Source organism: Vanessa tameamea, chromosome 22 (assembly GCF_037043105.1).
Source record: "Vanessa tameamea isolate UH-Manoa-2023 chromosome 22, ilVanTame1 primary haplotype, whole genome shotgun sequence".
Taxonomy (NCBI): domain Eukaryota; kingdom Metazoa; phylum Arthropoda; class Insecta; order Lepidoptera; family Nymphalidae; genus Vanessa; species Vanessa tameamea.
Genome location: NC_087330.1, coordinates 8,835,080 through 8,849,233, shown reverse-complemented (window position 1 = coordinate 8,849,233; position 14,154 = coordinate 8,835,080). Strand labels below are relative to the sequence as shown.

Here is a 14,154-nt window from a genome sequence, read left to right as displayed (position 1 = left end):
CATTTCTTGCATCTAAAATGATTTAATATTCTATGAAGGAAAGATTAGATGAGATTACGTTTGTTTATATCTCGTCTAAATTAAGAATGTTTTTATTTTGACGCAGTTTAGGCAGACCAGGAATCGATTTCCGAGTTTTGCCAGTTGTTTAGGTAATTCTTTGAAAAACGGCTCTGATGGAGTTATTAAAACCCACATGGTGCAAGTTTAAAATAATACACTTATATCTATACAAGATTTAGAGGATTAAATGTCAAGATGCGGTAACGGTATTTTAAAATGAGATGAAATTATTAGTAATAAGAATTTTTTAACTTATAATAAAATTGGAGTGTCTGTTTGTCATATTAAAATAACCGCTTTTTACTAAATGCACCCGTATGCATGTATACACGGTACATATACCAAAATATATATTTTTTTCAATTTTAGTCTGTCTGTCTGTTTGTTCCGGCTAATCTCTGGAACGGCTAGACCGATTTTAACGGAACTTTCACTGGCAAATAGCTGATGTAATAAGGAGTAACTAAGGCTACAACAAAAACTTTTTTGTAAAATTCAAACGCGCACGCTAGTCATGTAATATAATGCAAATGGTTGCCAATTATATTACTTTTTCTGTTGAAGTGTACTGAATTTGAGCTTGTTCACTAAATAAATATATAATTCTAGTTGTCGCCCACGGCTTTGCTTGCGTTTTAGGGGCTAGGCATGACAAAGTAGCCTATGTCCGTCCTTGGGGTCAAGCTTGTTTCATTTAGTGGTTTGCCCATGAAAGAGCAATAAACAGATAGATTTACTCGCGTGTACTATTAGTACAGATTTATTAAATATACAGGAGTTCTTAGAATATTTCTAATACGCTCTTCATATATAAAGAGCTGAGATGGCCTAATAGATAGAGCACTTAAAGCAATAAGAAGCTGTGTTTCACACCACTTAAGCGTTTCTCGCTTATAAATTAATTCTTGTACCACGTCCTAAGCCTTCACCGCTTTACAAGTCCCGACCAAAGACTAATTGGAAGAAGAAGGAAACTCAAACGAAAATAGCTACCCCAATTACTCGTTATATATTTTCAACGATTTCAATTAATTTTGAAAAATTATTACCTTATTATTTTTACCTTTGACTCGTAAAGGAAACGTCAATTAGAGTGTCTTAAGTTATTATTGAAATTAACGAGAATTACTTTCAGATCTATCATCTTGAGCTTATCAGATCACAAATAGTTGGTAAAAGTTGTTTAATTTATATTCATTGAAGAAATACTAAATGTTTTTGTATTTAAACTGTAAGAAAAGGGAATAGGCGAATAGGGTATATACTGAAATATTTATTATTCGTTACACCATCAACGTCGTATAAATCAATTATTGACTTGAGATTTTATGTCTTCTGCTTTTAATTATATTAGTAAAATCATCATTCAAAATGAAACAGTAATACTGATGATAATACCTAGCGATAGAATAATGACTAGTTCGTGGTACCTTCCTAAATGATTCTGCAAATCTAAATCCTTTCTTACACACAGAAGAATTACATAAAAAAGGTAATAAAGATATTGAGCTTAAAGATTTTATTGAAAAGTAAGATAATAATGATATAGTTTGTGCCCTAAAAGTTATAAGATAATTAGCCCTAGGTACTCGTTGGCAAAGCATTCTTCTCATCAATCTAAAGCATTTATGAGACTACAGACAAAATCGTGAAAAATATACGGTCCACGATTTTATTTCGAGTTTCATGCATGGCCTACATTGAGTGAAGCTGTGCCGACTTGTTGCCGACTTGTATCTAGTACCACGTACAGAGTTAGACAGGTATCATCGGAAAACAATAATATATCAATGTTTTTTTCTATAAAACTGGGCATCTCATTTATGTATTTTATCATTATGAGGAATAGAAACGGTCCGACAATTGATCCTTGCGGAACCACCATCCTTAAGGGATCACCATACCATCTAATACCCCAAGAGGCTTTTCCTTTTAACGTCAACCCTCTAAAACCTATTGTCAAGATAAGTAGTCAAAAGGTCGAACGCACATTCTCAAATTCCATAGTGATATCATGTTGAACACAATCAAAGGCTTTGGCTAAGTCAAAAAAACATCACGACCGGTTGAGTAGTTATGAGGTGTGGGGATAACAAAGTCACTTTCGCATTTATAATATATGTTTCTATTATAAAATATATAACTCAAATATACTCGCAAAAATTCACTCTTAATATTTGCGAGAAAAAGATTTTAGACGCGCCGTTGCGTAATTAATTTAATGCCACTCGGATCGACGGGTCACTTTCATGAAATGTTTTTCTCCATCGGCACGAAGTTTTCCCAAAATGTTATCTTTTTATTTCCTTGATTAACGGAAATTGACAAATTCTCTCGCGAAGTTGTGTAAAGATAAAATGTTGCGCTTAATGTCCGATCCAAATGTACTATGTCCTACTTATAGAATATTTAAAGAACCTTCATACGTTATTTATATTTATCATAGTCACTGTCGCACATTCACTCATTTTGCGAACAAGTTCTACGTCGGGTTCTAATTTATTTTCTTTATTATTTTTTTTTTTTTTATGTTAGAGGTGGCAAACGAGCATGAGGCTCACCTGTTGGAAAGTGACTACCACCGCCCATGGACATCTGCAACACCGGGGGGCTTGCAGGTGCGTTGCCGGTCTTTCGGGAAAGAGTACGCTCTTTTCTTGAAGTTTCCCAAGTCGTATCGGTTCGGAAAAACCGCCGGCGAAAGCTGGTTCCACAGAGTAAAAAAAAAGAAAAAAAAATAAATAAAAAAAAAATCTTAAAGAATAGTATTGTCCACAGCACAAATATATGAATTTAACAACCTTTTTTAATAGCATTTCATATCATCTTGAAATTACAAGAAAGCCTCTAGTGCTACGAACACGAAATGGTCACAAATACACGCGCCATATAATATTTTTACTATAAAATATTTCATAAAAGATTTCCAAGCAACTATCATTTAACATTTATAGCACTTGAAGCAATTTCAAAGCAAAAAAAAATCCTCTCTAGAAAAGTCGCGTAGCTCAGACATCAGACTTTTAATATTGTTAGTGTCGTCCGAACATATAAATTTATGAGAGAGTGCCAAGTGGTCAAGATTCATGGATGCTAAAGTTCATTCGAATTTTTAGGTTTATTTGATTTCATATTATGCTTACGATTCATCTCGTGCGAAGTTGGAGCAACGTGTCTGGTTTATATTTATATCCCTTTACGAGAAAAGGTTAGGCGGCTTTGATACATAAAAGCTTGCTTATTCTATTAATGTGATGAGGATAATTGTGATGAATCATCAAGATTTCGGTGCTCATTCGCTTTTAAATTGAAGTCTTTAAATTTCTCTAACTATCAATCTATCGAGTTTTTGAGACTGGTGACTATATCTATTGATAAAAGTATCACTGAGATTTAAGACTAACAGTTGAGCAAATTTTGTCTCGTGTCTGCGCTCAAAGATATTCGTTAATAGATAGGGAAAAAAGTACTCGAAGAGCACACTTAAAGCGCGCTAAAAACCAAGAGGTTGACATTTTAAAAGATAATTTTACATTTTTTTTTTTCTACCTATCACCCCACGATGCTTGTGCTTGTCAGTTATGATTGTTATTATTTATTATTATATAATAAAAGAAAAGATATATATGTATATATACATATTTTCTCTCTCTTGTGCCTATAATAACTCTGGCCCAATCGAACATAGCATTTTGGATATTGGTGACCACTTACACCAATATCCATAGACATTGGCGCTGTAAGAATTATTAATCATTCCATACATCGCACCAATGCGCCACCAACATTGGAAGCTAAGATGCTATATCCCTCGTGCCTGCCGTTACACAGTCACATTCGCCCTTCATACCGGAACACAAGGATACTAACTATTGCTGTTTGTTATAAATTATATATACAATGATGATTGGTAGCATTGCTGATGATGTGTTATTTCTATTGTTCACAATCTTAAATTTAAATGAAAGAACTACATGTATTGCCATCTCTTTCCTGTATTAGTGTTAAAATGGCAGAATTTTAATCGTGAACTATTTTGATATGCTTTAGCTTTAAATATTGTGACAAAATAAAACGCACCTGTATGTTTGTTTAGCAAGCACTTGAAACTCTTCGTCATACATTCATATATATATAGAATAACATTACTGTGTTAAGTTCAATTAATATTTATCTTTAATATAAAAAGTATCTTTATTACTAAGATAAATTTTATATGGCAGAAAAAATAATACAAAGTGTTCCGTACAAAAATCACTGATTAACCATTGTGTTAAGTAGAATGCTATCAATTTAACCAAGGCGAGCTTTTACAAATTAGCGCATTAACAATACCAACATTAAAGCGATGAGTTTTATGAATAATAATCATTTCATTGTTTTGTTTCATACTCGCGTTATGAAAAGAGAATTGTTTAACTTCACTATGCGGCAAAGGAGTTTGAGGAATACCTCGTTATCTATTGGCAAGCCTAGATAGCTGCATGAGGTCTTCGATTTGATTCTAGTTAGGACAGTTAGCTATTGTGTCTGTCACAGTCGCAGTAGCAACTTCGTTAAGAAATTGCAAGTGTCACATTCCCAGTTCTAACATAGCCAACTAAAGTATTGTGTCTGCAGTCTAAACTATTGTGGTTGTTTCGGGTTGGTGTCCAATCACAACGGACCATGAGAGTCTGAGAGAAGACAGATTACGTGTAGCCAAACACTCAAAATATGATACGTATATCTTAATTTCTAGAGATTCGACCAAAGAGATAGTCTCTATTCCATACATTGTACAATACATAAACTAGCTACCTATCCAGCTTCGCACGGATATAATAAGGGTCTATATACAACTTTTGGATTGAAGAACAAACATAAACAAGAAAAAATATCGTGTTTTTGTAGGGTAGGAAAGTTGATATTCTCGGCTTTTCAGCACTAACATGTATTAAATCTACCCCATGAATCAGTCTATTGATTAAAACCGCTTTAACGTTTAAAAAGATCTATGCGTACAGACGGCGGGAAGCGACTTTGTTTTACTATATAGAGATAAAGCTAGAACATTTATTAAAATTTATATAATTTTGATGGTACGACGGACGCGTATGCCGTCACGGTAAACGTCACGACGCTCTTTACTCCCTTGTGAATTTCGTTGCTATTTATTATGGAAAATATATTTATTTTGGGCGACCCGCGACGGTCTCGTTTCTGTTTTCTTTAAATTTTATTCCACAACCGTTTTTGTTTTTCATAATCTATTAGTAAATACGTAAAACTAGATTTTTATTAAATTGTTACTAAAATAAATAGTGCTCGTGAATTCCCATTTCAATTATCTTATATTTATTGTTAGTCGAGTGTGTAAATATCAGGAGGGGTCTGGCATAGGCGCTACATGATTTTTAATCTATACATATAATAAAATTGGAGTGTCTGTAATATTAAAATAACCCATTTTGACTAAATGCATATGTATGTATACACGGTAAATATACCAAAATATTTTTTATTTCAATGTCTGTCCCTCTGTTTGTTCCGGCTAATCTCAGGAACGGCTGGACCGATTTTGACGGGACTTTTACTGGTAGATAGCGGATGTAATAATCAGTAACTTAGGCTACAACAATAACTTTTATGTTAAATTCAAACGCGCACGAAGTAGCGGGCACAGCTAGTTGCTTAAATAAAATACACAAACCATTTGACGCGATTTATCAACGCAACGAAATATGATTTCATATATGGAAAACTATAAAGGTACATTATGGTAGTTTATAGTTTTCCATATATGAAATCATAAAATGCCACGGCCGTTTCTAATGTAAGAGCAAGTCAATAGCCCAATGTTGGGCTAACGCGTCGCTGCCCTATTACTGTCGGTGGACATATCCACTACATTCAGGAACCACTAAGCATTTACAAATTCAATGGTGCTTGCTCGTTTTTAAATCCGCAATCATCGGTTTCACTTCAAGCGTCGTCCCTTGACTTGAATATTTGCACTGAGAAAGCCGAGGCTCTATACTAAATTTTTTAACAATTAATTGCAATGAATATATTTTTTATAAAGATCAGAGCGTACGTAGAAACTGGATTTAATAAATGGATGGATATAAATATGATATTGTTGCACGATACAGTATTTTTTTATAAATCTTGGTATAAAAATGAATTTTCGAATGTTATTCAAACAACTATAAAACGAATGAAGTCGCTCGCTTGAACTCGTTTAATATAAAAACATACTTTTTAATTACAGTCTATAAAAATTAATTCAGCCTAGCTATCGCTGTCAGCTAGAGTACGAAGTTTAATTTATTTTTCAACCACGATGAGTGATTGTTTACATAATGTATGCGTTGCTGAAACGCGAATGTTAGTAGAAAAACGCTCAAAGATTTATAACTCTAGTAGAGCAGAACCGAGGATTGTTAGAAGAGCTTTTATTAAGAATACATGAGCTCAAACATGAGCTAATTACACGATTTATTGAAATATGGCTCAAGACAATCGTTATGTTACCAAAATTATTCTTTAAATATGATAAAGTAAAACAAATCGTAAATAAAATAACTTGTATGTTTATTGCTCTATTTCAAGAAAGCAAGCAAGCAAATGAGTACAGTTTTTGGAATAGTTATCTTCACTCACAGAAGCTTCGCTTTTCACTATCAGAAGTATAACTGTTATTACTGACTTAATCCTCGTTCAAACGCAAACAAAACAATATTAAGTGATAGGTACCCACTCGAGCGATTTAAATATCAGACTGTTAATATAATTTCAATTTCAGCTACTCGATACTTGCTATCTCAGGAGCACTATCAAAAATTAATATGATTTAAAGTTTGTATTTCTTGACTGTTTTGCTTATTAAAAATTTTAAATTCATTTAACACACCGATATATTGCTGACGATTTACATAATAACTACAGTCTAGCTTTTATCTGCCACTTAATTGGAGTCGAATTTGATTTAGAATAATGGAATGGACATACCAGGTATTTCTTATACATAGCGTAGTCTAGAACCATTTATATTTTTGACCAAATTTTAATCATTCCTTTCATCTCCAATGCGCCACCATCCTTAGGAACTAAGTTACTATGTCCTTTGTGCCTGTAGTTACACTGGCAAACTCACCCATCAACCGTAACAAAACAATACGAGTTATTGCTGTTTGTTGGTAGAATTTACGTTGAGTGGATGGTACCTTCCCAGACGGGCTTGCACAAAGCCCTACCACCAACTAATGATATATTCAAACTAATAAATTACTTATACTTGGTATAACTACGAATCGATTGTTCTTATTGCATCATACCTACCTCAAGTTACAAAACACACGTACAAAAACATTCCCTATAAATATATAAAGTGTACTATACAACTGTTATTGCTATTAAAAGTATTGTCGTCACGAAATACGTCTTTTGGATCTCGAATCACAGCATCCGAGTCGGATTGAAAGACGATTACAAAGGCAACGAGTAAACAGAATCGTGTTCATTCAAAGAGTATTTTCGTTGAAAAATGATATATTTTTCCTTGAGAAATAAAAGATGACATTTGGAAAATCTTACCGTAATTCAAGAAGTTTCAAGTAAACAATTGAAAATCATGATCATATACAGATAGTTGTTGTTTTTATGATGTAGATAGGCGAACGGGCTAAATGACCACCTGATGGTAAGTGGTCACCACCGCTCAAAGACATGAGTTATGATGATAGAAATTTTAACCATTACTTATATCTCTTTTACGCAACTAACCTTGGTAACTAAGTTGTGGTCCCTTGTGCCTGTAGTTACATTGGCTCACTCGCCCTTCAAACCCGAAAACAACCGAAAAAGTATTGTTGCTTGGCGGTAGAATAACACAGCCCTACCACCCTGCAACATTGTTACAAATATTCATTGTAATCACGATGACATTCATTCTGACAGTGAATGTTGATGCAAGAATTAAAATCAAGTAATTCACTTGTGAATATAAATCTTTTCACGTCAGCGTGAACAAATCAAAATCAAATCTTATGACACTGAAACCTCTCAATTTTAACTTAATAATTAGTCATTAAATTAAAAATTTTGAATATATTCGATTATTTATCCGTCCCTTCAAATATATTTACTAATTTTATGTTATTCTTGTACTAATTCAACTGGTAGGCAGTTGTGCTACAAACGTAACTCGAGGAGGAAAGGTAAACTAAAAACATCTAGTTCCCGACTTCGCAAAGTTAATACATCTTGCCTGGGGCACGGTATTCGTTTCTATAATAAGATTCCACAGCTATTTTTAACTTGGCCTAATACAAAATTTGAAACTCATGTAAAATATACATTGATAAATAAGGCATATTACTCAAAATTATATTGAAAATTTCTAGGCAGGATATTTAATTGTACTTTACTGACATACTATATAATTAAAATGAATCTTCTCGGTAGAATCTACTTTCCGAACCAATGCTAGCTACATTTAATTCAACAGTGCAACATGACGATTCAAAAATGATTTTATAAGCCTATTTAAATAAAGAATATTTTGATTTTGAACATCAAATATACCGCAAATCAGTACTAATAATTTTTAATTTTTTGTGTTGGCCAGGTTTAGAGGGCCAGGGTAAGTAGAGGAATTTCTGAGTTCTATGGAACAATGTCTGTGAGTGATTATGTTATCATTTGCTCGGCTGTAATCCAATAAAAAAAAAGTATGAGCAATAGCTAATTTCTCACCTGACCTGCTACATAGTCTTCATGAACCTGTGAGTTATTGGATTAGAAAAAAAACTCTTCCTTGAGTTAAGTCGTCAGTTAAGCATTGACAACACGACCGTTTTATCTTCAAAGTTCTTATGGGTTAAGTATATGATATTTCTTGCGGCTTCGCGTGCTTGGAATATTTTTGTTCACATCCGAGTTGGTTTCGCTGTGAAATATGAGTGATGCTACTACACGAACAACTCGCTTTGTTTTGTTTTATATAATTTTTTGTCAACATTTGTTTCTGTTTGTGTAATATTTAACCGATTATGTTAACATTTGTTAAATGTTAACGTTTTAAATTAAACAATTTTAGCCTTTATTTAAATAGGCCCTTAGAAGGACTTTTGAATTTAAGCCGTCAGTTCGGAACGTAGCTTCCATCGAGAATCAGAGTATTTATTATTGTATATATAAAATGTTAAATTTAAATACAGAAATATTATCTCTTTATATATAATTAATGTTTGTTTATGTCGTCTCTTTTCCGGTTGAAAAGTAAGGTAATTGTTAAGTGTATTAGTTTTTACCAGTAGCGAATTCAGTTGCGGTGTTTCCTCACCAGCTATATACAATATTATAAAATTCTTCATTTAAACCTAAAGCTAGGTTCAATCTTGACCCAGTTTAGTTGTTGGTGACACTTATTTACTGACACAGTAACACAAACGCACGAAAATAGTAATTAAAGATACATTAAGACGCATGCCAGACCTTAAATATTACTGTCAAAGAATAGTAATATCCGAGTCTTTTTATCTCGACTTCAAAAATGTCATCAAAGTCTTCCTCAAGTTTTGAAATTAGAACGTCATTTCGAATATTAAACGTCAAAAATACACTAAACTATTATAGAAAGTTTTCAAACATTTTTGTTGGAAATTTTAAAATTCAAAGAGGCTCTTGTTCCGATGGAAAAATTTAAAATTATGCTACATTTAATAAAATGCAGGATAGTCTGCACAACATAGCAGATGTATTAGCATAAAACATTTTAAAGCAAGCACTGATACGAGTTATATATAATATGTTTATAACTAACATTGTCGTAGCTTCACTTTATGATTGAAATCATTGCAATTAGATCTTCATTACTTCCATAATAATGGATTAATTATTAAATCGCCTTTAAAAATTATTCTAAAAATGAAACTATTATTACTACCTTGTAACCTACCTATTAAATCAATATTAATAATATTATAATAATAAAAAAATATTGTAATGAAAGTAATTTTACAAATTAATATTAAACTGGTATCAAAATTATAAAATAATTTATTTAAAAACTCGGGTGAATACGTGATAATGCTGCGACTTTAACCGCGCGAAATTCGCAGAGCTTTACCTATAGAATTGAGCCCTTTACCCCCATTTTAACACCTCGAGGGGTAAATTAAAAAAGTAGCCGATGTTCTTCCCCTTCCCATATTTCCTAACTAAATGTCATCTAAATCGGTTAAGCTGTTGAAGCCTGAAGAGGTCACAGACAGAGTCACTTTCGCACCTATAATGTTAGTATAAATAATGACGAACTTCCAAGAAATACTTATTTCTTCTTTTCCAACACATCAATAACTCTAAGTACTTCAAAAACTTTTTTTACATCTTCAATAATATCTAATGTAGCAAAAATATTGCGCGATAAAAATACCTGAACGTCGATACCATCCATCGTTTCACAGTAAACTATCATATTTCATGTCTCACTCGAATACATTACGCCCTTATCAACTCTATGAATGTCAATTGATCCAGAATATTCGAAACTGTTTCTAATATACACCTAAGTGCAAATGTATATAAGTTGATGTTGTTATATCTTTGGAGATCTTCGATATTGTTCGACCGGTTTTGAAATTCTGCTCATTGGTATACTTTTCATGATACTTTTATCGTATATCCTCTGCTTTATCTCTTCGCTAGAAGACCATGCAGCTTCTTTGCTATCTATAAAGTATCAATATAGTTCTCAACTAAATCAGAATATTTATTACACACATCAATATCGCCTCGTGTGCAAGTCTGTTTGGTTAAGTAGCACGCACTTATCAGATATTCTACCGCGAATCAGAAATACTTAGCATCGTTGTTGTCTGGTTTGCAAAGTTACAATGAACATAACATCTTAATTGCCAAGGTTGGTAGCGAATGGTTTATATATATTTTTTCTTTTTTTTTTATGATATCGATAGGCGGACGAGCAAATAGCCATTCCTTACATCACCAATGCGCCACCAACCTCAGGAACTAAGATGTTATGTCCCTTGTGCCTGTAGTTACACTGGCTCACTGACCCTTCAAACCGGAACATAACAATACTGAGTACTGCTGTTTGGCGGTAGAATTACAGCGGCAATGACCATGGTGAACACATATTTATGCATACGTTTAACTATATTATAAAAAAAAATGTAATCATATTTTTTTCTTACTCCAATATAATTTAAATATGTCTTGACATTAAAATAAATCCAAAACGATTAGTATTGTAATTCGTGTAAAAACTTCAGGTTCAGATAAAAGAAATATTAATCTGAGTAAGCCGGTGTTGCGGTGAAAGTTTGATGTATTAAATGTATATTTAAATATGTATGTAATCATTTAAAATAATTTAATTTACTATGGCGTGCTCTTCGAATCTGGATGGCTTTCATATCAAACACGATTACTATCGCCAAACTCATATTTATCTATCAGCTCGTACAGCTAATTGTATACCTATGATAATTTCCATCAGTAATCTTTGAAAAAGTTGGTATAAAGATTCAAAATGTTTAGATGCTGGTGCTGATAAGCCTTCAAAATAAACAGTAAATACAGAGTTATTGTATGTTTATCACAGAAGGGTAAAAGATAGATTGTTCGATAAAAATGCGTAAAATACCGGAGTGAAATCCAAGACTAAATAGAGCCTGAGGCGGTTTGAAGAACAAAGTCTCATACTTTCAAGGCGCTATGCAAATAACTTGGACTCAATTCTAAAAGCTTGTTACTCGCTGCTCGTACTGGCAACAGAATTCTCTAGAAAATTTATTTACAATTAACTTTAAAAATTATTATACAACTCTAGATTCACAAAGTAATAAATCATGCCTTGGTACTTTTCATGATTACTATCGCTAGTTTTTGATCTCAAATTTATTCATAAACTTAAATATTGTTAAGCTGAGAAATTTCGTATCAACAATATGTTATATTGGGTAGAGTCTGGTTTTTACCATAAAATACTATAAACAACTCAAGGGATTAACGAATTTTCAAAAATATTTTTTCTAAAACTTTGTCATTCTGTTTACTTGCTTTTCATATATATAATATAATTATTAACGACCAATGCTTTACAAATCAATTTGGTGAATTGATTCCAAAAAAAATACTGTAAAAAATTCGTAACGGTATAGTTTTGCTGACCCTACCGGAATAAGATATAGTTTTCCTATTCAATGCCATCAACTGTGTACCATTTTCTACAATTTCCTAAAGTGGTGAATCCAGTTTCAGCGCCTTTTAGATGACAAGTGTCTCGTGTCAATGGTGTATTGTCATATTTTGAGTGAATTTATCTCAATTAGTAATGATTCTGATCTGAGTATTCATAAAGAAAAAACAGTAAAGTAAGCCTGTAAATGTTCCACTGCTGGGCCTAGGCACCCTTTCCATTTTGTATTCTACCACGCTGCTCAAATGTGGGTTGATTGGACATGTGTCAACATTTTTATAAGACATGCAGACCGAGCACGAGATTAATATAAACACATGATTTTTTTGAGTATTCATATTATCTTGGAATTTTAATAAATGTACAATTCCATTCCAGGTAATTATATTTCAACAAAATTTATTAAATTGGTGTTACAACACACTCATCACGTATTCAACTGCCAAACAGCAATACTTAATATTGTGTGTGTGTTGTGTTCCGCTTCGAAGGGTGAGTGAGCCAGCATAATTACAGGTGCAAGGGACATAACACATTAGTTTCCAAAGAGAGTGGCGTATTGCCTGCATAAAGAATGTTTAATATTTCTTCCAGCACTTATATCTAGGTGGCCGATTTGCCTGCCTATATATATAATAATATAAAATAAATAAATACAATTACATAAATAATAAGAAAACCACATTACTAATATGTAGTAAACTACATTAATAAATAAATATTTCCAAAACTGCCGCTTTAATCGGGTTTTATTGCACTCCGAGGTCAGAAATTTTTTCATCTCACTCAGGGAATCACAAAGAAGCCTTTAGTGCCCTTTAAAAGCGTTTTTACTGTAGAATTAATTATGCCCGAGAAGCAATTTTCTTTGTTACCTTCAGAAGAAAGTAAAGGCCAAGCAAAATATTAACTATTCCACCTGTGTACTGCTTTCTTGTATTGCAAAAATTATGAACTAGGTCTGTGGTAACCTACAATTCTAGTTTACCATTCTACTGAGATATTCATCTACAATAGTCCTTTACATCGCGAGAGTAAACATCTAACATACACATCCATTTGTCTGATCAAAATTTGTAGAATTTGAACAAAGAACAGCATAAAGCTTAGCTTGCCTGCTGTTTCGTCTTCAGATAAAGATATCAAAAACCTTTATAATTTCAATAATCCATATGATCATATATACGGAGGAGCGAATTCCTTGCTATTATTTTTTTACATTTTCTTAAGTCTTGAGCAATTAGTTCCACCCGTTCAATATTACCTTGGCTGTGATTTTCTTCTTGCCTACACCGTGTGATCAGCAATGAAAGTCTGTTCGCCGGATGAGGAAGATTGTAATCGATTTTATCGTCTACAAGATAAGAAAATTTAACATAATGCTGATTAAAATGGATAACTACTTTTTCTTAAGAAAAAAACAAAAAAAAAACAAAAGAAATAACGTGTTGACGGAATATCTGACTGCTCCTCATCATTGACTATATACACTAAGAATTTGGAGCTAAAAGGTATTGCTAAATAACTATGTATGAAATAGAACTTGTACTTATGTTTTTTTTTACTTTGTACAATGTTTTCTTTTAAATAAGATTAATACCTTTGGCCCATTATAAGAAAATACTAATATTCTTATTTACCCCTCTAATAAAGCTTATCACTTCTGTTAGATGTGGTGACGACAATAGCCCAAGGGTTCAAGATCGACCCTGGTCTTTTACATCGCTAGGCGGCCCTTGAACCATTGTGCTATGTTGACAAAATATATATTTAAACCTTTTCTACCAGACAACCAGACGAATGCGGTTGTCACATGAAGGCTAACCAGCGTCATCATCTACATTAGTATGTCATTTAATAATATCATTTTTACTTTTGCTATT

At 32.7% G+C, this 14,154-nt stretch overlaps 1 protein-coding gene across 2 annotated transcripts in view; it reads left to right on the top strand.

Annotated features, from left to right (window-relative positions):
* LOC113400675 (uncharacterized) overlaps nucleotides 1-14,154 on the top strand; it is a 163,282-nt gene that overhangs the window by 91,560 nt on the left and 57,568 nt on the right. The gene's annotated exons all lie outside the window — the stretch shown is intronic.